The sequence below is a fragment of the Hemiscyllium ocellatum genome, chromosome 46, assembly GCF_020745735.1.
Source record: "Hemiscyllium ocellatum isolate sHemOce1 chromosome 46, sHemOce1.pat.X.cur, whole genome shotgun sequence".
NCBI lineage: Eukaryota > Metazoa > Chordata > Chondrichthyes > Orectolobiformes > Hemiscylliidae > Hemiscyllium > Hemiscyllium ocellatum.
Genome location: NC_083446.1, coordinates 2,306,881 through 2,333,927, shown reverse-complemented (window position 1 = coordinate 2,333,927; position 27,047 = coordinate 2,306,881). Strand labels below are relative to the sequence as shown.

The 27,047-nt window shown below is 35.0% G+C and overlaps 5 non-coding genes across 5 annotated transcripts; all 5 read right to left on the bottom strand.

Annotated features, from left to right (window-relative positions):
- Window positions 1-326: 326 nt before the first annotated feature.
- On the bottom strand, window positions 327-408 carry trnas-gcu (transfer RNA serine (anticodon GCU)). Its single transcript has one exon. It is a non-coding gene; the product is annotated as a tRNA-Ser (tRNA).
- Window positions 409-2,005: 1,597 nt separating this feature from the next.
- Window positions 2,006-2,087, bottom strand: trnas-gcu (transfer RNA serine (anticodon GCU)). Its single transcript has one exon. It is a non-coding gene; the product is annotated as a tRNA-Ser (tRNA).
- A 7,731-nt stretch (window positions 2,088-9,818) lies between these two features.
- trnas-gcu (transfer RNA serine (anticodon GCU)) lies at window positions 9,819-9,900 on the bottom strand. Its single transcript has one exon. It is a non-coding gene; the product is annotated as a tRNA-Ser (tRNA).
- Window positions 9,901-20,239: 10,339 nt separating this feature from the next.
- On the bottom strand, window positions 20,240-20,321 carry trnas-gcu (transfer RNA serine (anticodon GCU)). The gene has a single exon. It is a non-coding gene; the product is annotated as a tRNA-Ser (tRNA).
- A 2,475-nt stretch (window positions 20,322-22,796) lies between these two features.
- trnas-gcu (transfer RNA serine (anticodon GCU)) lies at window positions 22,797-22,878 on the bottom strand. Its single transcript has one exon. It is a non-coding gene; the product is annotated as a tRNA-Ser (tRNA).
- Between the last annotated feature and the right edge of the window lie 4,169 nt (window positions 22,879-27,047).

Here is a 27,047-nt window from a genome sequence, read left to right as displayed (position 1 = left end):
CCAACAAGAACGCACCAACCCTCTGAAGAGTAACCCACCCAGCCCCATTCCCCACATTTACTCCTGACTAATGCATCTAATTCTATGGGCAATTCAGCATGGCCAATTCATCTCACCTGCACACCTTTGGATTGTGGGAGGAAACCCACACAGACGCAGAGAAAATGTGCAAACTCCTGATAGATTGTCACCCAAGGCTGGGATCGAACCTGGGTCCGTGGCGCTGTGCTAACCACTGAGCCACCCCTAAAAGGCGTGGATGTAAACCAGCGCCATCAACATGTGTGTCTGTGAGGGGGAACAGCACCAAGCACGTAAGAAAGGGCCGACAAAGATGGGATTCGAACCCACACGTGCAGAGCACAATGGATTAGCAATCCATCGCCTTAACCACTCGGCCACCTTGTCCAACCCAGCAGCGAGGCGGGCATTGATATCCCTTCAATTATCACTCCCAGCGTTTACAACATGATCACATTAATAACCCTCTGAACTATCATACTCACTGTTATTAACATTATTATCATTAATACCCCCCTGAATTATCACTCTTACTGGTTATAACATTATTACCAAATTTATACCCCGCTCAATTATCACCCTCACCGTTATTAACATTATTAACATTAATATCCCCCTCAATTATCACCCTCACCGTTATTAACATTATCATCATTAATATCCCCCTCAATTATCACCCTCACCGTTATTAACATTATTATCATTAATATCCCCCTCAATTATCATCCTCACTGTTATTAACATTATTATCATTAATATCCCCCTCAATTATCACCCTCACTGTTATTAATATTATCATCATTAATATCCCCCTCAATTATCACCCTCACCGTTATTAACATTATCATCATTAATATCCCCCTCAATTATCACCCTCACCGTTATTAACATTATCATCGTTAATATCCCCCTCAATTATCACCCTCACCGTTATTAACATTATTATCATTAATATAATCCCCCTCAATTATCACCCTCACTATTATTAACATTATTATCATTAATATCCCCCTCAAGTATCACCCTCATTGTTATTAACATTATTATCATTAATATAATCCCCCTCAATTATCACCCTCACCGTTATTAACATTATTATCATTAATATCCCCCTTAATTATCACCCTCACTGTTATTAACATTATTAACATTAATATCCCCCTCAATTATCACCCTCACCGTTATTAACATTATCATCATTAATATCCCCCTCAATTATCACACTCACTGTTATTAACATTATCATCATTAATATAATCCCCCTCAATTATCACCCTCACCGTTATTAACATTATTATCGTTAATATCCCCCTCAATTATCACCCTCACCGTTATTAACATTATTATCATTAATATAATCCCCCTCAATTATCACCCTCACTGTTATTAACATTATTATCATTAATATAATCCCCCTCAATTATCACCCTCACCATTGTTAACATTATTATCATCATTAACTCCCTCAATGATCACCCTCACCGTTATTAACATTATTATCATTAATATAATCCCCCTCAATTATCACCCTCACCATTGTTAACATTATTATCATCATTAACTCCCTCAATGATCACCCTCACCGTTATTAACATTAATATCCCCCTCAATTATCATTACATTAGATAAGATTCCGTACAGTATTGAAACAAGCCATTCGGCCCAACAAGAACGCACCAACCCTCTGAAGAGTAACCCACCCAGCCCCATTCCCCACATTTACTCCTGACTAATGCATCTAATTCTATGGGCAATTCAGCATGGCCAATTCATCTCACCTGCACACCTTTGGATTGTGGGAGGAAACCCACACAGACACGGGGTGAATGTGCAAACTCCTGACAGATCGTCACCCGGGGCTGGGATCGAGCCTGGGACCGTGGCGCTGTGCTAACCACTGCGCCACCCCTTAAATGGGTGGATGGAAACCCGCTCCCTGCATTTCCCTGGGAGGCGAAACAGCACCAAATGCTTAAGAAAGGGCCAACAAGCATGGGATTCGAACCCACGCGTGCAGAGAACAATGGATTAGCAATCAATCACCTTAACCACTCGGCCACCTTGTCCAATCCAGCAACTGCGCCATTAATATCGCCTCAATTATCACCCTCACCTTTAACATTATTATCATTAATAACCCCCCAGTTATCACTCTCACTGTTTATAATATTATTACCATATTTACAACCCCCTGAATTATCACCATGACTGTTATAACATTATTGTCATTAATGTTGTTCGAGGTGAGCTACTGGTATGGATTGAGGATTGGCTGTCTGACAGAAGGCAGAGAGTTGGGATAACAGGTTCTTTTTCGGAATGGCAGCCGGTGACAAGCGGTGTCCCTCAGGGTTCAGTGTTGGGGCCGCAGCTGTTCACGTTATATATTAATGATCTGGATGAAGGGACTGGGGGCATTCTAGCGAAGTTTGCGGATGATACCAAGTACGGTGGACAGGCAGGTAGTACTGAGGAAGTGGGGAGGCTGCAGAAGGATCTCGACAGTCTGGGAGAGTGGTCCAGGAAATGGCTGATGAAGTTCAAAGTGAGGAAATGCGAGGTCTTGCACTTTGGAAAAAAGAATCCAAGCATGGACCACTTTATAAACGGTGAGAAAATTCATAAAGCCAAAATACAAAGGGATCTGGGAACGCTAGTCGAGGATTCTGTAAAGGTAAACATGCAGGTTCAGTCCGTGATTAAGAAAGCGAATGCAATGTTGTCATTTATCTCAAGAGGGTTGGAATATAAAAGCATCGATGTGCTACTGAGACGTTATAAAGCTCTGGTTAGGCCCCATTTGGAGCACTGTGTCCAGTTTTGGTCCCCACACCTCAGGAAGGACATACTGGCACTGGAGGCTGTCCAGCAGAGATTCACATGGATGATCTCTGGAATGGTTGGTCTAACATATGAGGAACGGCTGAGGATCCTGGGATTGTATTCATTGGAGTTTAGAAGATTTAGTGGAGATCTACTAGTAACTTACAAGATAATACATGGCTTGGAAAGGGTGGACGCTAGGAAATTGTTTCCGTTAGGCGAGGAGACTAGGACCTGTGGGCACAACCGTAGAATAAGAGGGGGTCAATTCAGAACAGAAATGCGGAGACATTTCTTCAGCCAGAGAGTGGTGGGCCTGTGGAATTCATTGCCACAGAGTGCAGTGGAGGCTGGGACGCTAAATGTCTTCAAGGCCGAGATTGATGGATTCTTGATGTCACAAGGAATTAAGGGCTACGGGGAGAATGCGGGTAAGTGGAGTTGAAATGCCCATCAGCCATGATTGAATGGCGGAGTGTACTCGATGGGCCGAATGGCCTTACTTCCACTCCTACGTCTTATGGTCTTAATATCTCTTTCAATTATCACCCTCACCATTAACATTATTATCATTTATAACCCCCTCAATTATCACTCTCACAGTTTATAACATGATTATCATTAGATTAGATTACTTACAGTGTGGAAACAGGCCCTTGGGCCCAACAAGTCCACACCGACCCGCCGAAGCGAAACCCACCCATACCCTCACATTTGCCCCTTACCTAACACTACGGGCAATTTAGCATGGCCAATTCACCTGGCCTGCACATCTTTGGACTGTGGGAGGAAACCGCAGCACCCGGAGGAAACCCACGCAGACACGGGGAGAACGTGCAAACTCCACACAGTCAGTCGCCTGAGGTGGGAATTGAACCAGGGTCTCTGGCGCTGTGAGACAGCAGTGCTAACCACTGTGCCACCGTGCCGCCCAAATAACCCCCTGAATTATCTCCCTCACCGTTATTAACGTTATTATCATTAATATCCCCCTCAATTATCACCCTCACCGTAATTAACATTATCATTTATATAATCACCTCAATTATCACCCTCATGGTTATTAACATTATTATCATTAATATAATCCCCTCAATTATCACCCTCATGGTTATTAACATTATTCTCATTAATATCCCCCTCCTCAATTATCACCCTCACTGTTATTAACATTATTACCATCAATATCCCCCTCAATTATCACCCTCAACGTGATTAACATTATTATCATTAATACCCCCCTCAATTATCACCCTCACTGTTATTAACATTATCATCAATATCCCCCTCAATTATCACCCTCACCGTTATTAACATTATTATCAATAATACCGCCTCAATTATCACCCTCACCGTTATTAACAGGATTATCATTAATATCCCCCTCAATTATCACCCTCACCGTTATTAACATTATTTTCATTATTATTCCCCTCAATTATCACCCTCACTGTTATTAACATTATTATCATTAATGTCCCCCTCAATTATCACTCTCACGGTTATTAACATTACTATCATTAATATCCCCCTCAATTATCACCCTCACATTTATTAACAGGATTATCATTAATATCCCCCTCAATTATCACCCTCACCGTTGATAACATTATTATCATTAACGCTCCCCTCAATTATCACCCTCACCGTTATTAACATTATCATCATTAATATCCCCCTCAATTATCACCCTCACCGTTATTAACATTATCGTTATTAATATCACCCTCAATTATCATCCTCACCGTTATTAACATGATTATCATTAATAACACTCTCAATTATCACCCTTACTGTTCATAACATTATTCTCATTATTGTTATTAATGTCCTTCTCAATTATCACCCTCACTGTTATTAACATTATTATCATTAATATCCCCCTCAATTATCACCCTCACCGTTATTAACATTATTATCATTAATATACCTCTCAATTATCATCCTCACCGTTATTAACATTATTATCATTAATATCCCCCTCAATTATCACCCTCACCGTTATTAACATTATCGTTATTAATATCACCCTCAATTATCATCCTCACCGTTATTAACATGATTATCATTAATAACACCCTCAATTATCACCCTCACTGTTCATAACATTATTATCATTATCGTTATTAATATCACCCTCAATTATCACTCTCACCATTGATCACATTATTTCATTAACACTCCCTTCAATTATCACCCTCACCGTTATTAACATTACTGTTATTAATGTCCTCCTCAATTATCACCCTCACCGTTATTAACATTATTTTCATTATTATCCCCCTCAATTATCACCCTCACCGTTATTAACATTATTATCATTAATGTCCCCCTCAATTATCACTCTCACAGTTATTAACATTACTATCATTAATATCCCCCTCAATCATCACCCTCACCGTTATTAACAGGATTATCATTAATATCCCCCTCAATTATCACCCTCACCGTTGATAACATTATTATCATTAACGCTCCCCTCAATTATAACCCTCACCGTTATTAACATTGTCATCATTAATATCCCCCTCAATTATCACCCTCACCGTTATTAACATTATTATCATTAATATCCCCCTCAATTATCACCCTCACCGTTATTAACATTATCGTTATTAATATCACCCTCAATTATCATCCTCACCGTTATTAACATGATTATCATTAATAACACCCTCAATTATCACCCTCACTGTTCATAACATTATTATCATTATCGTTATTAATATCACCCTCAATTATCACTCTCACCATTGATCACATTATTTCATTAACACTCCCTTCAATTATCACCCTCACCGTTATTAACATTACTGTTATTAATGTCCTCCTCAATTATCACCCTCACCGTTATTAACATGATTATCATTAATATCCCCCTCAATTATCACCCTCACCGTTATTAACATTATTTTCATTATTATCCCCCTCAATTATCACCCTCACCGTTATTAACATTATTATCATTAATGTCCCCCTCAATTATCACTCTCACAGTTATTAACATTACTATCATTAATATCCCCCTCAATCATCACCCTCACCGTTATTAACAGGATTATCATTAATATCCCCCTCAATTATCACCCTCACCGTTGATAACATTATTATCATTAACGCTCCCCTCAATTATAACCCTCACCGTTATTAACATTGTCATCATTAATATCCCCCTCAATTATCACCCTCACCGTTATTAACATTATCATCGTTAATATCCCCCTCAATTATCACCCTCACCGTTATTAACATTATTATCATTAATATAATCCCCCTCAATTATCACCCTCACTATTATTAACATTATTATCATTAATATCCCCCTCAAGTATCACCCTCATTGTTATTAACATTATTATCATTAATATAATCCCCCTCAATTATCACCCTCACCGTTATTAACATTATTATCATTAATATCCCCCTTAATTATCACCCTCACTGTTATTAACATTATTAACATTAATATCCCCCTCAATTATCACCCTCACCGTTATTAACATTATCATCATTAATATCCCCCTCAATTATCACCCTCACTGTTATTAACATTATCATCATTAATATAATCCCCCTCAATTATCACCCTCACCGTTATTAACATTATTATCATTATTATCCCCCTCAATTATCACCCTCATTGTTATTAACATTATTGTTATTAATATCCCCCTCAATTATCACCCTCACCGTTGATAACATTATTATCGTTAATATCCCCCTCAACTATCACCCTCACCGTTATTAACATTATTATCATTAATATCCCCCTTAATTATCACTCTCACTGTTATTAACATTATTATCATTAATATACCCCTCAATTATCACCCTCACTGTTATTAACATTATTATCATTAATATAATCCCCTCAATTATCACCCTCACCTTTATTAACATTATTATCATAAATATCCCCCTCAATTATCACCCTCAGTGTCATTAACATTATTATCATTAATATAATCCCCCTCAATTATCACCCTCACTGTTCATAACATTATTATCATTAATATCCCCCTCAATTATCACCCTCATTGTTATTAACATTATTATCATTAATATAATCCCCCTCAATTATCACCCTCACTGTTATTAACATTATTAACATTAATATCCCCCTCAATTATCACCCTCACCGTTATTAACATTATCATCATTAATATCCCCCTCAATTATCACCCTCACCGTTATTAACATTATTATCATTAATATCCCCCTCAATTATCACCCTCACTGTTATTAACATTATCATGATTAATATAATCCCCCTCAATTATCACCCTCACCGTTATTAACATTATCATCATTAATATAATCCCCCTCAATTATCACCCTCACTGTTATTAACATTATTATCATGAATATCTCCCTCAATTATCACTCTCACTGTTATTAACATTATCATCATTAATATCCCCCTCAATTATCACCCTCACCATTATTAACTTTATTATCATGAATATCCCCCTCAATTATCATCCTCACCGTTATTAACATTATTATCATTAATATCCCCCTCAATTATCACCCTCACCGTTATTAACATTATTATCATTAATATCCCTCTCAATTATCACCCTCACTGTTATTAACATTATTATCATTAATATCCCCCTCAATTATCACCCTCACTGTTATTAACATTATCATCATTAATATAATCCCCCTCAATTATCACCCTCACTGTTAATAACATTATTATCATTAATATCCCCCTCAATTATCACCCTCACTGTTCATAACATTATTATCATTAATATCCCCCTCAATTATCACCCTCATTGTTATTAACATTATTATCATTAATATAATCCCCCTCAATTATCACCCTCACCGTTATTAACATTATTATCATTAATATCCCCCTCAATTATCACCCTCACTGTTATTAACATTATTAACATTAATATCCCCCTCAATTATCACCCTCACCGTTATTAACATTATCATCATTAATATCCCCCTCAATTATCACCCTCACCGTTATTAACATTATTATCATTAATATCCCCCTCAATTATCACCCTCACTGTTATTAACATTATCATGATTAATATAATCCCCCTCAATTATCACCCTCACCGTTATTAACATTATTATAATTAATATAATCCCCCTCAGTTATCACCCTCACCTTTATTAACAGGATTATCATTAACATCTCCCTCAATTATCACCCTCACCGTTGATAACATTATCATCATTAACGCTCCCCTCAATTATCACCCTCACCGTTATTAACATTATCATCATTAATATCCCCCTCAATTATCACCCTCACCGTTATTAACATTATTATCATTAACGCTCCCCTCAATTATCACCCTCACCGTTATTAACATTATCATCATTAATATCTCCCTCAATTATCACCCTCACCGTTATTAACATTATCGTTATTAATATCCCCCTCAATTATCATCCTCACCGTTATTAACATGATTATCATTAATAACACCCTCAATTATCACCCTCACTGTTCATAACATTATTATCATTTTTGTTATTAATGTCCTTCTCAATTATCACCCTCACTGTTATTAACATTATTATCATTAATATCCCCCTCAATTATCACCCTCACCGTTATTAACATTATTATCATTAATATACCCCTCAATTATCACCCTCACTGTTATTAACATTATTATCATTAATATAATCCCCTCAATTATCACCATCACCTTTATTAACATTATTATCATAAATATCCCTCTCAATTATCACCCTCAGTGTCATTAACATTATTATCATTAATATAATCCCCTCAATTATAACCCTCACCGTTATTAACATTATTATCATTCATATAATCCCCTCAATTGTCACCCTCACCGTTATTAACATTACTATCATTAATATCCCCCTCAGTTATCACCCTCACCGTTATTAACATTATTATCATTAATATACCCCTCAATTATCACCCTCACCGTTATTAAAAGGATTATCATTAATATCTCCCTCAATTATCACCCTCACCTTTATTAACAGGATTATCATTAATATCCCCCTCAATTATCACCCTCACCATTGATAACATTATTATCATTAACGCTCCCCTCAATTATCACCCTCACCGTTATTAACATTATCATCATTAATATCCCCCTCAATTATCACCCTCACCGTTATTAATATCCCCCTCAATTATCATCCTCACCGTTATTAACATGATTATCATTAATAACACCCTCAATTATCACCCTCACCGTTATTAACATTATTATCATTAATATCCCCCTCAATTATCACCCTCACCGTTATTAACATTATTATCATTAATATAATCCCCCTCAATTATCACCCTCACTATTATTAACATTATTATCATTAATATCCCCCTCAAGTATCACCCTCATTGTTATTAACATTATTATCATTAATATAATCCCCCTCAATTATCACCCTCACTATTATTAACATTATTATCATTAATATCCCCCTCAAGTATCACCCTCATTGTTATTAACATTATTATCATTAATATCCCCCTTAATTATCACCCTCACTGTTCATAACATTATTATCATTAATAACCGCCCAATTATCACCCTCACCATTATTAATATTATCATCATTAACTCCCTCAATGATCCTTACATTAGATAAGATTCCCTACAGTATCGAAACAAGCCATTCGGCCCAACAAGAACGCACCAACCCTCTGAAGAGTAACCCACCCAGCCCCATTCCCCACATTTACTCCTGACTAATGCATCTAATTCTATGGGCAATTCAGCATGGCCAATTCATCTCACCTGCACACCTTTGGATTGTGGGAGGAAACCCACACAGACGCAGAGAAAATGTGCAAACTCCTGACAGATTGTCACTCAAGGCTGGGATCGAACCTGGGTCCGTGGCGCTGTGCTAACCACTGAGCCACCCCTAAAAGGCGTGGATGTAAACCAGCGCCATCAACATGTGTGTCTGTGAGGGGGAACAGCACCAAGCACGTAAGAAAGGGCCGACAAGGATGGGATTCGAACCCACACGTGCAGAGCACAATGGATTAGCAATCCATCGCTTTAACCACTCGGCCACCTTGTCCAACCCAGCACCAACGCTGGCATTGATATCCCTTCAATTATCACTCCCAGCGTTTACAACATGATCACATTAATAACCCTCTGAACTATCATACTCACTGTTATTAACATTATTATCATTAATACCCCCTTGAATTATCACTCTTACTGGTTATAACATTATTACCAAATTTATACCCCGCTCAATTATCACCCTCACCGTTATTAACATTATTAACATTAATATCCCCCTCAATTATCACCCTCACCGTTATTAACATTATTATCATTAATATCCCCCTCAATTATCACCCTCACTGTTATTAACATTATCATGATTAATATAATCCCCCTCAATTATCACCCTCACCGTTATTAACATTATCATCATTAATATAATCCCCCTCAATTATCACCCTCACTGTTATTAACATTATTATCATGAATATCTCCCTCAATTATCACTCTCACTGTTATTAACATTATCATCATTAATATCCCCCTCAATTATCACCCTCACCATTATTAACTTTATTATCATGAATATCCCCCTCAATTATCATCCTCACCGTTATTAACATTATTATCATTAATATCCCCCTCAATTATCACCCTCACCGTTATTAACATTATTAACATTAATATCCCCCTCAATTATCACCCTCACATTTATTAACAGGATTATCATTAATATCCCCCTCAATTATCACCCTCACCGTTGATAACATTATTATCATTAACGCTCCCCTCAATTATCACCCTCACCGTTATTAACATTATCGTTATTAATATCACCCTCAATTATCATCCTCACCGTTATTAACATGATTATCATTAATAACACTCTCAATTATCACCCTTACTGTTCATAACATTATTCTCATTATTGTTATTAATGTCCTTCTCAATTATCACCCTCACTGTTATTAACATTATTATCATTAATATCCCCCTCAATTATCACCCTCACCGTTATTAACATTATTATCATTAATATACCTCTCAATTATCATCCTCACCGTTATTAACATTATTATCATTAATATCCCCCTCAATTATCACCCTCACCGTTATTAACATTATCGTTATTAATATCACCCTCAATTATCATCCTCACCGTTATTAACATGATTATCATTAATAACACCCTCAATTATCACCCTCACTGTTCATAACATTATTATCATTATCGTTATTAATATCACCCTCAATTATCACTCTCACCATTGATCACATTATTTCATTAACACTCCCTTCAATTATCACCCTCACCGTTATTAACATTACTGTTATTAATGTCCTCCTCAATTATCACCCTCACCGTTATTAACATGATTATCATTAATATCCCCCTCAATTATCACCCTCACCGTTATTAACATTATTATCATTAATATCCCCCTCAATTATCACCCTCACTGTTATTAACATTATCATGATTAATATAATCCCCCTCAATTATCACCCTCACCGTTATTAACATTATCATCATTAATATAATCCCCCTCAATTATCACCCTCACTGTTATTAACATTATCATGATTAATATAATCCCCCTCAATTATCACCCTCACCGTTATTAACATTATCATCATTAATATAATCCCCCTCAATTATCACCCTCACCGTTATTAACATTATTTTCATTATTATCCCCCTCAATTATCACCCTCACCGTTATTAACATTATTATCATTAATGTCCCCCTCAATTATCACTCTCACAGTTATTAACATTACTATCATTAATATCCCCCTCAATCATCACCCTCACCGTTATTAACAGGATTATCATTAATATCCCCCTCACCGTTGATAACATTATTATCATTAACGCTCCCCTCAATTATAACCCTCACCGTTATTAACATTGTCATCATTAATATCCCCCTCAATTATCACCCTCACCGTTATTAACATTATTATCATTAATATCCCCCTCAATTATCACCCTCACCGTTATTAACATTATCGTTATTAATATCACCCTCAATTATCATCCTCACCGTTATTAACATGATTATCATTAATAACACCCTCAATTATCACCCTCACTGTTCATAACATTATTATCATTATTGTTATTAATGTCCTTCTCAATTATCACCCTCACTGTTATTAACATTATTATCATTAATATCCCCCTCAATTATCACCCTCACCGTTATTAACATTATTATCATTAATATACCCCTCAATTATCACCCTCACTGTTATTAACATTATTATCATTAATATAATCCCCTCAATTATCACCCTCACCTTTATTAACATTATTATCATAAATATCCCCCTCAATTATCACCCTCAGTGTCATTAACATTATTATCATTAATATAATCCCCCTCAATTATCACCCTCACTGTTCATAACATTATTATCATTAATATCCCCCTCAATTATCACCCTCACCGTTATTAACATTATTATCATTAATATACCCCTCAATTATCACCCTCACTGTTATTAACATTATTATCATTAATATAATCCCCTCAATTATCACCCTCACCTTTATTAACATTATTATCATAAATATCCCCCTCAATTATCACCCTCAGTGTCATTAACATTATTATCATTAATATAATCCCCCTCAATTATCACCCTCACTGTTATTAACATTATTAACATTAATATCCCCCTCAATTATCACCCTCACCGTTATTAACATTATCATCATTAATATCCCCCTCAATTATCACCCTCACCGTTATTAACATTATTATCATTAATATCCCCCTCAATTATCACCCTCACTGTTATTAACATTATCATGATTAATATAATCCCCCTCAATTATCACCCTCACCGTTATTAACATTATCATCATTAATATAATCCCCCTCAATTATCACCCTCACTGTTATTAACATTATTATCATGAATATCTCCCTCAATTATCACTCTCACTGTTATTAACATTATCATCATTAATATCCCCCTCAATTATCACCCTCACCATTATTAACTTTATTATCATGAATATCCCCCTCAATTATCATCCTCACCGTTATTAACATTATTATCATTAATATCCCCCTCAATTATCACCCTCACCGTTATTAACAGTATTATCATTAATATCCCTCTCAATTATCACCCTCACTGTTATTAACATTATTATCATTAATATCCCCCTCAATTATCACCCTCACTGTTATTAACATTATCATCATTAATATAATCCCCCTCAATTATCACCCTCACTGTTAATAACATTATTATCATTAATATCCCCCTCAATTATCACCCTCACTGTTCATAACATTATTATCATTAATATCCCCCTCAATTATCACCCTCATTGTTATTAACATTATTATCATTAATATAATCCCCCTCAATTATCACCCTCACCGTTATTAACATTATTATCATTAATATCCCCCTCAATTATCACCCTCACTGTTATTAACATTATTAACATTAATATCCCCCTCAATTATCACCCTCACCGTTATTAACATTATCATCATTAATATCCCCCTCAATTATCACCCTCACCGTTATTAACATTATTATCATTAATATCCCCCTCAATTATCACCCTCACTGTTATTAACATTATCATGATTAATATAATCCCCCTCAATTATCACCCTCACCGTTATTAACATTATTATAATTAATATAATCCCCCTCAGTTATCACCCTCACCTTTATTAACAGGATTATCATTAACATCTCCCTCAATTATCACCCTCACCGTTGATAACATTATCATCATTAACGCTCCCCTCAATTATCACCCTCACCGTTATTAACATTATCATCATTAATATCCCCCTCAATTATCACCCTCACCGTTATTAACATTATTATCATTAACGCTCCCCTCAATTATCACCCTCACCGTTATTAACATTATCATCATTAATATCCCCCTCAATTATCACCCTCACCGTTATTAACATTATCGTTATTAATATCCCCCTCAATTATCATCCTCACCGTTATTAACATGATTATCATTAATAACACCCTCAATTATCACCCTCACTGTTCATAACATTATTATCATTTTTGTTATTAATGTCCTTCTCAATTATCACCCTCACTGTTATTAACATTATTATCATTAATATCCCCCTCAATTATCACCCTCACCGTTATTAACATTATTATCATTAATATACTCCTCAATTATCACCCTCACTGTTATTAACATTATTATCATTAATATAATCCCCTCAATTATCACCATCACCTTTATTAACATTATTATCATAAATATCCCTCTCAATTATCACCCTCAGTGTCATTAACATTATTATCATTAATATAATCCCCTCAATTATAACCCTCACCGTTATTAACATTATTATCATTCATATAATCCCCTCAATTGTCACCCTCACCGTTATTAACATTACTATCATTAATATCCCCCTCAGTTATCACCCTCACCGTTATTAACATTATTATCATTAATATACCCCTCAATTATCACCCTCACCGTTATTAAAAGGATTATCATTAATATCTCCCTCAATTATCACCCTCACCTTTATTAACAGGATTATCATTAATATCCCCCTCAATTATCACCCTCACCATTGATAACATTATTATCATTAACGCTCCCCTCAATTATCACCCTCACCGTTATTAACATTATCATCATTAATATCCCCCTCAATTATCACCCTCACCGTTATTAATATCCCCCTCAATTATCATCCTCACCGTTATTAACATGATTATCATTAATAACACCCTCAATTATCACCCTCACCGTTATTAACATTATTATCATTAATATCCCCCTCAATTATCACCCTCACCGTTATTAACATTATTATCATTAATATAATCCCCCTCAATTATCACCCTCACTATTATTAACATTATTATCATTAATATCCCCCTCAAGTATCACCCTCATTGTTATTAACATTATTATCATTAATATAATCCCCCTCAATTATCACCCTCACTATTATTAACATTATTATCATTAATATCCCCCTCAAGTATCACCCTCACCGTTATTAACATTATTATCATTAATATCCCCCTTAATTATCACCCTCACTGTTCATAACATTATTATCATTAATAACCGCCCAATTATCACCCTCACCATTATTAATATTATCATCATTAACTCCCTCAATGATCCTTACATTAGATAAGATTCCCTACAGTATCGAAACAAGCCATTCGGCCCAACAAGAACGCACCAACCCTCTGAAGAGTAACCCACCCAGCCCCATTCCCCACATTTACTCCTGACTAATGCATCTAATTCTATGGGCAATTCAGCATGGCCAATTCATCTCACCTGCACACCTTTGGATTGTGGGAGGAAACCCACACAGACGCAGAGAAAATGTGCAAACTCCTGACAGATTGTCACTCAAGGCTGGGATCGAACCTGGGTCCGTGGCGCTGTGCTAACCACTGAGCCACCCCTAAAAGGCGTGGATGTAAACCAGCGCCATCAACATGTGTGTCTGTGAGGGGGAACAGCACCAAGCACGTAAGAAAGGGCCGACAAGGATGGGATTCGAACCCACACGTGCAAAGCACAATGGATTAGCATTAACCACTCGGCCACCTTGTCCAACCCAGCACCAACGCTGGCATTGATATCCCTTCAATTATCACTCCCAGCGTTTACAACATGATCACATTAATAACCCTCTGAACTATCATACTCACTGTTATTAACATTATTATCATTAATACCCCCTTGAATTATCACTCTTACTGGTTATAACATTATTACCAAATTTATACCCCGCTCAATTATCACCCTCACCGTTATTAACATTATTAACATTAATATCCCCCTCAATTATCACCCTCACCGTTATTAACATTATCATCATTAATATCCCCCTCAATTATCACCCTCACCGTTATTAACATTATTATCATTAATATCCCCCTCAATTATCATCCTCACTGTTATTAACATTATTATCATTAATATCCCCCTCAATTATCACCCTCACTGTTATTAATATTATCATCATTAATATCCCCCTCAATTATCACCCTCACCGTTATTAACATTATCATCATTAATATCCCCCTCAATTATCACCCTCACCGTTATTAACATTATCATCGTTAATATCCCCCTCAATTATCACCCTCACCGTTATTAACATTATTATCATTAATATCCCCCTCAATTATCACCCTCACCGTTATTAACATTATTATCATTAATATAATCCCCCTCAATTATCATCCTCACCGTTATTAACATTATTATCATTAATATCCCCCTCAATTATCACCCTCACCGTTGATAACATTATTATCATTAATATAATCCCCCTCAATTATCACCCTCACCGTTATTAACATTATTATCATTAATATCCCCCTTAATTATCACCCTCACTGTTATTAACATTATTAACATTAATATCCCCCTCAATTATCACCCTCACCGTTATTAACATTATCATCATTAATATCCCCCTCAATTATTACCCTCACTGTTATTAACATTATCATCATTAATATAATCCCCCTCAATTATCACCCTCACCGTTATTAACATTATTATCCTTAATATCCCCCTCAATTATCACCCTCACTGTTATTAAAATTATCATCATTAATATAATCCCCCTCAATTATCACCCTCACCGTTATTAACATTATTATCGTTAATATCCCCCTCAATTATCACCCTCACCGTTATTAACATTATTATCATTAATATAATCCCCCTCAATTATCACCCTCACCGTTATTAACATTATTATCATTAATATAATCCCCCTCAATTATCACCCTCACCATTGTTAACATTATTATCATCATTAACTCCCTCAATGATCACCCTCACCGTTATTAACATTATTATCATTAATATAATCCCCCTCAATTATCACCCTCACCATTGTTAACATTATTATCATCATTAACTCCCTCAATTATCACCCTCACCGTTATTAACATTATCGTTATTAATATCACCCTCAATTATCATCCTCACCGTTATTAACATGATTATCATTAATAACACTCTCAATTATCACCCTTACTGTTCATAACATTATTCTCATTATTGTTATTAATGTCCTTCTCAATTATCACCCTCACTGTTATTAACATTATTATCATTAATATCCCCCTCAATTATCACCCTCACCGTTATTAACATTATTATCATTAATATACCTCTCAATTATCATCCTCACCGTTATTAACATTATTATCATTAATATCCCCCTCAATTATCACCCTCACCGTTATTAACATTATCGTTATTAATATCACCCTCAATTATCATCCTCACCGTTATTAACATGATTATCATTAATAACACCCTCAATTATCACCCTCACTGTTCATAACATTATTATCATTATCGTTATTAATATCACCCTCAATTATCACTCTCACCATTGATCACATTATTTCATTAACACTCCCTTCAATTATCACCCTCACCGTTATTAACATTACTGTTATTAATGTCCTCCTCAATTATCACCCTCACCGTTATTAACATGATTATCATTAATATCCCCCTCAATTATCACCCTCACCGTTATTAACATTATTATCATTATTATCCCCCTCAATTATCACCCTCACCGTTATTAACATTATTATCATTAATGTCCCCCTCAATTATCACTCTCACAGTTATTAACATTATTATCATTAATATCCCCCTCAATCATCACCCTCACCGTTATTAACAGGATTATCATTAATATCCCCCTCAATTATCACCCTCACCGTTGATAACATTATTATCATTAACGCTCCCCTCAATTATAACCCTCACCGTTATTAACATTGTCATCATTAATATCCCCCTCAATTATCACCCTCACCGTTATTAACATTATTATCATTAATATCCCCCTCAATTATCACCCTCACCGTTATTAACATTATCGTTATTAATATCACCCTCAATTATCATCCTCACCGTTATTAACATGATTATCATTAATAACACCCTCAATTATCACCCTCACTGTTCATAACATTATTATCATTATTGTTATTAATGTCCTTCTCAATTATCACCCTCACTGTTATTAACATTTTTATCATTAATATCCCCCTCAATTATCACCCTCACCGTTATTAACATTATTATCATTAATATACCCCTCAATTATCACCCTCACTGTTATTAACATTATTATCATTAATATAATCCCCTCAATTATCACCCTCACCTTTATTAACATTATTATCATAAATATCCCCCTCAATTATCACCCTCAGTGTCATTAACATTATTATCATTAATATAATCCCCTCAATTATAACCCTCACCGTTATTAACATTATTATCATTCATATAATCCCCTCAATTGTCACCCTCACCGTTATTAACATTACTATCATTAATATCCTCCTCAATTATCACCCTCGCCGTTATTAACATTATTATCATTAATATCCCCCTCAATTATCACCCTCACTGTTGATAACATTATTATCATTAACACCCCCCTCAATTATCACCCTCACCGTTATTAACATTATTATCATTAATATCTCCCTAAATTATTACTCTCACTGTTATTAACATTATTATCATTAATACCCCCCTAAATTATCACTCTCACTGTTATTAACATTATTATCATTAATATCCCCCTGAATTATCACTCTTACTGGTTATAACATTATTACCAAATTTATACCCCGCTCAATGATCACCCTCACCGTTATTAACATTATTATCATTAAAATTCCCCTCAATTATCACCCTCACCGTTATTAACATTATTTTCATTATTATCCCCCTCAATTATCACCCTCACCGTTATTAACATTATTATCGTTAATATCTCCCTCAATTATCACCCTCACCGTTATTAACAATATTTTCATTATTATCGCCCTCAATTATCACCCTCACCGTTATTAACATGATTATCATTAATATCCCGCTCAATCATCACCCTCACCGTTATTAACATTATTATCATTAATATCCCCCTCAATTATCACCCTCACCGTTATTAACATTACTATCGTTAATATCCCCCTCAATTATCACCCTCACTGTTATTAACATTATTATCATTAATATAATCCCCTCAATTATCTCCCTCACCGTTATTAACATTGTTATCGTTAATATCTCCCTCAACTATCACACTCACCGTTATTAACATTATCGTTATTGATATCCCCCTCAATTATCATCCTCACCGTTATTAACATTATTATCATTAATAACCCCCCAATTATCACCCTCACTATTATTAATATTATCATCATTAACTCCCTCAATGATCCCCCTCAATTATCATTACATTAGATAAGATTCCGTATTATTTATTAAAATTATTATCATTAATATCCCCCTGAATTATCACCCTCACTGTTATTAACATTACTATCATTAATATCCTCCTCAATTATCACCCTCACCGTTATTAAAAGGATTATCATTAATATCCCCCTCAATTATCACCCTCACCGTTATTAACATTATTAACATTAATATACCCCTCAATTATCACCCTCACCTTTATTAACAGGATTATCATTAATATCCCCCTCAATTATCACCCTCACCGTTGATAACGTTATTATCATTAACGCTCCCCTCAATTATCACCCTCACCGTTATTAACATTGTCATCATTAATATCCCCGGCAATTATCACCCTCACCGTTATTAACATTGTCATCATTAATATCCCCGGCAATTATCACCCTCACCGTTATTAACATTATTATCATTAATATCCCCCTCAATTATCACCCTCACCGTTATTAACATTATCATTATTAATATCACCCTCAATTATCATCCTCACCGTTATTAACATGATTATCATTAATAACACCCTCAATTATCACCCTCACTGTTATTAACATTATTATCATTAATATCCCCCTCAATTATCACCCTCACCGTTATTAACATGATTATCATTAATAACACCCTCAATTATCACCCTCACTGTTCATATCATTATTATCATTAATAACCCCCCAATTATCACCCTCACCATTATTAATATTATCATCATTAACTCCCTCAATGATCATTACATTAGATAAGATTCCGTACAGTATCGAAACAAGCCATTCGGCCCAACAAAACGCACCAACCCTCTGAAGAGTAACCCACCCAGCCCCATTCCCCACATTTACTCCTGACTAATGCATCTAATTCTATGGGCAATTCATCGCACCTGCAAACCTTTGGATTGTGGGAGGAAACCCACACAGACGCAGAGAAAATGGGCAAACTCCTGACAGATCGTCACCCAAGGCTGGGATCGAACCTGGGTCCGTGGCGCTGTGCTAGCCACTGAGCCACTCCTAAAAGGCGTGGATGTAAACCAGCTCCATCAACATGTGTGTCTGTGAGGGGGAACAACACCAAGCACGTAAGAAAGAGACGACAAGGATGGGATTCGAACCCACCCGTGCAGAGCACAATAGATTAGCAATCCATCGCCTTAACCACTCGGCCACCGTGTCCAACCCAGCAGCACAGCCGGCATTAATATCCCTTCAATTATCACTCCCAGCGTTTACAACATGATCACATTCATAACCCCCTGAACTATCACACTCACTGTTATTAACATTATTATCATTAATACACCCCTGAATTTTCACTCTCACTGGTTATAACATTATTACCAAATTTATACCCCGCTCAATTATCACCCTCACTGTTATTAACATTATTATCATTGAAATCCCCCTCAATTATCACCCTCACTGTTATTAACATTATTATCATTAATATGATCCCCTCAATTATCACCCTCACCTTTATTAACATTATCATTAATATCCCCCTCAATTATCACCCTCACTGTCATTAAATTATCATTAATATAATCCCCTCAATTATAACCCTCACCATTGTTAACATTATTATCATTCACATAATCCCCTCAATTGTCACCCTCACCGTTATTAACATTATTATCATTAAAATCCCCCTCAATTAACACCCTCACTGTTATTAACGTTATTATCATTAATGTAGTCCCCTCAATTATCACCCTCTCCGTTATTAACATTACTATCATTAATATCCTCCTCAATTATCACCCTCGCCGTTATTAAAATGATTATCATTATTATCCCCCTCAATTATCACCCTCACCGTTATTAACATTATTATCGTTAATATCTCCCTCAATTATCACCCTCACCGTTATTAACATTATTATCATTATTATCCCCCTCAATTATCACCCTCATTGTTATTAACATTATTGTTATTAATATCCCCCTCAATTATCACCCTCACCGTTGATAACATTATTATCGTTAATATCCCCCTCAACTATCACCCTCACCGTTATTAACATTATTATCATTAATATCCCCCTTAATTATCACTCTCACTGTTATTAACATTATTATCATTAATATACCCCTCAATTATCACCCTCACCATTATTAACATTATTATTATTAATATCCCCCTCAATTATCACCCTCACCGTTATTAACATTATTATCGTTAATATTCCTCTCTATTATCACTCTCACTGTTATTAACATTATTATCATTAATATACCCCTCAATTATCACCCTCACCGTTATTAACATGATTATCATTAATATCCCCCTCAATTATCACCCTCACCGTTGGTAACATTATTATCGTTAATATCCCCCTCAACTATCACCCTCACTGTTATTAACATTATTATCATTAATATAATCCCCTCAATTATCACCCTCACCTTTATTAACATTATTATCATTAATATCCCCCTCAATTATCACCCTCACTGTCATTAAATTATCATTATTATAATCCCCTCAATTATAACCCTCATCGTTATTAACATTATTATCATTCATATAATCCCCTCAATTGTCACCCTCACCGTTATTAACATTATTATCATTAAAATTCCCCTCAATTATCACCCTCACTGTTATTAACATTATTATCATTAAAATCCCCCTCAATTATCACCCTCACCGTTCTTAACATTATTATCATTAATATACCTCTCAGTTATCACCCTCACCGTTATTAACATTATTATCATTAAAATCCCCCTCAATTAACACCCTCACTGTTATTAACATTCTTATCATTAATATAATCCCCTCAATTATCACCCTCACCGTTATTAACATTACTATCATTAATATCCTCCTCAATTACCACCCTCGCCGTTATTAACATGATTATCATTATTATCCCCCTCAATTATCACCCTCACCGTTATTAACATTATTATCGTTAAAATACCCCTCAATTATCACCCTCACCGTTATTAACATTATTATCGTTATTATTCCCCTCAATTATCACCCTCACCGTTATTAACATTATTATTGTTAATATCTCCCTAAATTATCACCCTCACCGTTATTAACATTATTATCATTAATAATTCCCTCAATTATCACCCTCACCGTTATTAACATTATTATCATTCATATAATCCCCTCAATTATCATCCTCACCGTTATTAACATGATTATCATTAATAACACCCTCAATTATCACCCTCACTGTTCATAACATTATTATCATTAATAACCCCCCAATTATCACCCTCACCATTATTAATATTATCATCATTAACTCCCTCAATGATCCCCTCAACGATCATTGCATTAGATAAGATTCCGTACAGTATCGAAACAAGCCATTCGGCCCAACAAGAACATACCAACCCTCTGAAGAGTAACCCACCCAGCCCCATTCCCCACATTTCCTCCTGACTCATGCATCTAATTCTATGGGCAATTCATCGCACCTGCACACCTTTGGATTGTGGGAGGAAACCGACACAGACGCAGAGAAAATGTGCAAACGCCTGACAGATTGTCACCCAAGGCTGGGATCGAACCTGGGTCCGTGGCGCTGTTCTAGCCAATGAGCCACTCCTAAAAGGCGAGGATGTAAACCAGCTCCATCAACATGTGCGTCTGTGAGGGGGAACAGCACCAAGCACGTAAGAAAGGGACGACAAGGATGGGATTCTAACCCACCCGTGCAGAACACAATGGATTAGCAATCCATCGCCTTAACCACTCGACCACCTTGTCCAACCCAGCAGCTCAGCCGGCATTAATATCCCTTCAATTATCACTCCCAGCGTTTACAACATGATCACATTCATAACCCCCTGAACTATCATAATCACTGTTATTAACATTATTATCATTAATACCCCCCTGAATTATCACTCTTACTGGTTATGACATTATTACCAAATATATACCCCGCTCAATTATCACCCTCACCGTTATTAACATTATTATCATTAAAATTCCCCTCAACTATCACGCTCACTGTTATTAACATTATTATCATTAATATAATCCCCTCAATTATCACCCTCACCTTTATTAACATTATCATTAATATCCCCCTCAATTATCACCCTCACTGTCATTAAATTATCATTAATATAATCCCCTCAATTATAACCCTCACCATTGTTAACATTATTATCATTCACATAATCCCCTCAATTGTCACCCTCACCGTTATTATTATTATCATTAAAATTCCCCTCAATTATCACCCTCTCCGTTATTAACATTACTATCATTAATATCCTCCTCAGTTATCACCCTCGCCGTTATTAAAATGATTATCATTATTATCCCCCTCAATTATCACCCTCATCGTTATTAACATTATTATCGTTAATATCTCCCTCAATTATCACCCTCACCGTTATTAACATTATTATCGTTATTATTCCCCTCAATTATCACCCTCACCGTTATTAACATTATTATCATTATTATCCCCCTCAATTATCACCCTCATTGTTATTAACATTATTGTTATTAATATCCCCCTCAATTATCACCCTCACCGTTGATAACATTATTATCGTTAATATCCCCCTCAACTATCACCCTCACCGTTATTAACATTATTATCATTAATATCCCCCTTAATTATCACTCTCACTGTTATTAACATTATTATCATTAATATACCCCTCAATTATCACCCTCACCATTATTAACATTATTATTATTAATATCCCCCTCAATTATCACCCTCACCGTTATTAACATTATTATCGTTAATATTCCTCTCTATTATCACTCTCACTGTTATTAACATTATTATCATTAATATACCCCTCAATTATCACCCTCACCGTTATTAACATGATTATCATTAATATCCCCCTCAATTATCACCCTCACCGTTGGTAACATTATTATCGTTAATATCCCCCTCAACTATCACCCTCACTGTTATTAACATTATTATCATTAATATAATCCCCTCAATTATCACCCTCGCCTTTATTAACATTATTATCATTAATATCCCCCTCAATTATCACCCTCACTGTCATTAAATTATCATTATTATAATCCCCTCAATTATAACCCTCATCGTTATTAACATTATTATCATTCATATAATCCCCTCAATTGTCACCCTCACCGTTATTAACATTATTATCATTAAAATTCCCCTCAATTATCACCCTCACTGTTATTAACATTATTATCATTAAAATCCCCCTCAATTATCACCCTCACCGTTCTTAACATTATTATCATTAATATACCTCTCAGTTATCACCCTCACCGTTATTAACATTATTATCATTAAAATCCCCCTCAATTAACACCCTCACTGTTATTAACATTATTATCATTAATATAATCCCCTCAATTATCACCCTCACCGTTATTAACATTACTATCATTAATATCCTCCTCAATTACCACCCTCGCCGTTATTAACATGATTATCATTATTATCCCCCTCAATTATCACCCTCACCGTTATTAACATTATTATCGTTAATATCTCCCTCAATTATAACCCTCACCATTGTTAACATTATTATCATTCACATAATCCCCTCAATTGTCACCCTCACCGTTATTATTATTATCATTAAAATTCCCCTCAATTATCACCCTCTCCGTTATTAACATTACTATCATTAATATCCTCCTCAATTATCACCCTCGCCGTTATTAAAATGATTATCATTATTATCCCCCTCAATTATCACCCTCACCGTTATTAACATTATTATCGTTAATATCTCCCTCAATTATCACCCTCACCGTTATTAACATTATTATCGTTAATATACCCCTCAATTATCACCCTCACCGTTATTAACATTATTATCATTAATATCCCCCTCAATTATCATCCTCACTGTTATTAACATTATTATCATTAATATCCCCCTCAATTATCACCCTCACTGTTATTAATATTATCATCATTAATATCCCCCTCAATTATCACCCTCACCGTTATTAACATTATCATCATTAATATCCCCCTCAATTATCACCCTCACCGTTATTAACATTATCATCGTTAATATCCCCCTCAATTATCACCCTCACCGTTATTAACATTATTATCATTAATATCCCCCTCAATTATCACCCTCACCGTTATTAACATTATTATCATTAATATAATCCCCCTCAATTATCACCCTCACTATTATTAACATTATTATCATTAATATCCCCCTCAATTATCACCCTCACCATTGATAACATTATTATCATTAATATAATCCCCCTCAATTATCACCCTCACCGTTATTAACATTATTATCATTAATATCCCCCTTAATTATCACCCTCACTGTTATTAACATTATTAACATTAATATCCCCCTCAATTATCACCCTCACCGTTATTAACATTATCATCATTAATATCCCCCTCAATTATTACCCTCACTGTTATTAACATTATCATCATTAATATAATCCCCCTCAATTATCACCCTCACCGTTATTAACATTATTATCCTTAATATCCCCCTCAATTATCACCCTCACTGTTATTAAAATTATCATCATTAATATAATCCCCCTCAATTATCACCCTCACCGTTATTAACATTATTATCGTTAATATCCCCCTCAATTATCACCCTCACCGTTATTAACATTATTATCATTAATATAATCCCCCTCAATTATCACCCTCACCGTTATTAACATTATTATCATTAATATAATCCCCCTCAATTATCACCCTCACCATTGTTAACATTATTATCATCATTAACTCCCTCAATGATCACCCTCACCGTTATTAACATTATTATCATTAATATAATCCCCCTCAATTATCACCCTCACCGTTATTAACATTATTATCATTAACGCTCCCCTCAATTATCACCCTCACCGTTATTAACATTATCATCATTAATATCCCCCTCAATTATCACCCTCACCGTTATTAACATTATCGTTATTAATATCACCCTCAATTATCATCCTCACCGTTATTAACATGATTATCATTAATAACACTCTCAATTATCACCCTTACTGTTCATAACATTATTCTCATTATTGTTATTAATGTCCTTCTCAATTATCACCCTCACTGTTATTAACATTATTATCATTAATATCCCCCTCAATTATCACCCTCACCGTTATTAACATTATTATCATTAATATACCCCTCAATTATCACCCTCACTGTTATTAACATTATTATCATTAATATAATCCCCTCAATTATCACCCTCACCTTTATTAACATTATCGTTATTAATATCACCCTCAATTATCATCCTCACCGTTATTAACATGATTATCATTAATAACACCCTCAATTATCACCCTTACTGTTCATAACATTATTCTCATTATTGTTATTAATGTCCTTCTCAATTATCACCCTCACTGTTATTAACATTATTATCATTAATATCCCCCTCAATTATCACCCTCACCGTTATTAACATTATTATCATTAATATACCTCTCAATTATCATCCTCACCGTTATTAACATTATTATCATTAATATCCCCCTCAATTATCACCCTCACCGTTATTAACATTATCGTTATTAATATCACCCTCAATTATCATCCTCACCGTTATTAACATGATTATCATTAATAACACCCTCAATTATCACCCTCACTGTTCATAACATTATTATCATTATCGTTATTAATATCACCCTCAATTATCACTCTCACCATTGATCACATTATTTCATTAACACTCCCTTCAATTATCACCCTCACCGTTATTAACATTACTGTTATTAATGTCCTCCTCAATTATCACCCTCACCGTTATTAACATGATTATCATTAATATCCCCCTCAATTATCACCCTCACCGTTATTAACATTATTATCATTATTATCCCCCTCAATTATCACCCTCACCGTTATTAACATTATTATCATTAATGTCCCCCTCAATTATCACTCTCACAGT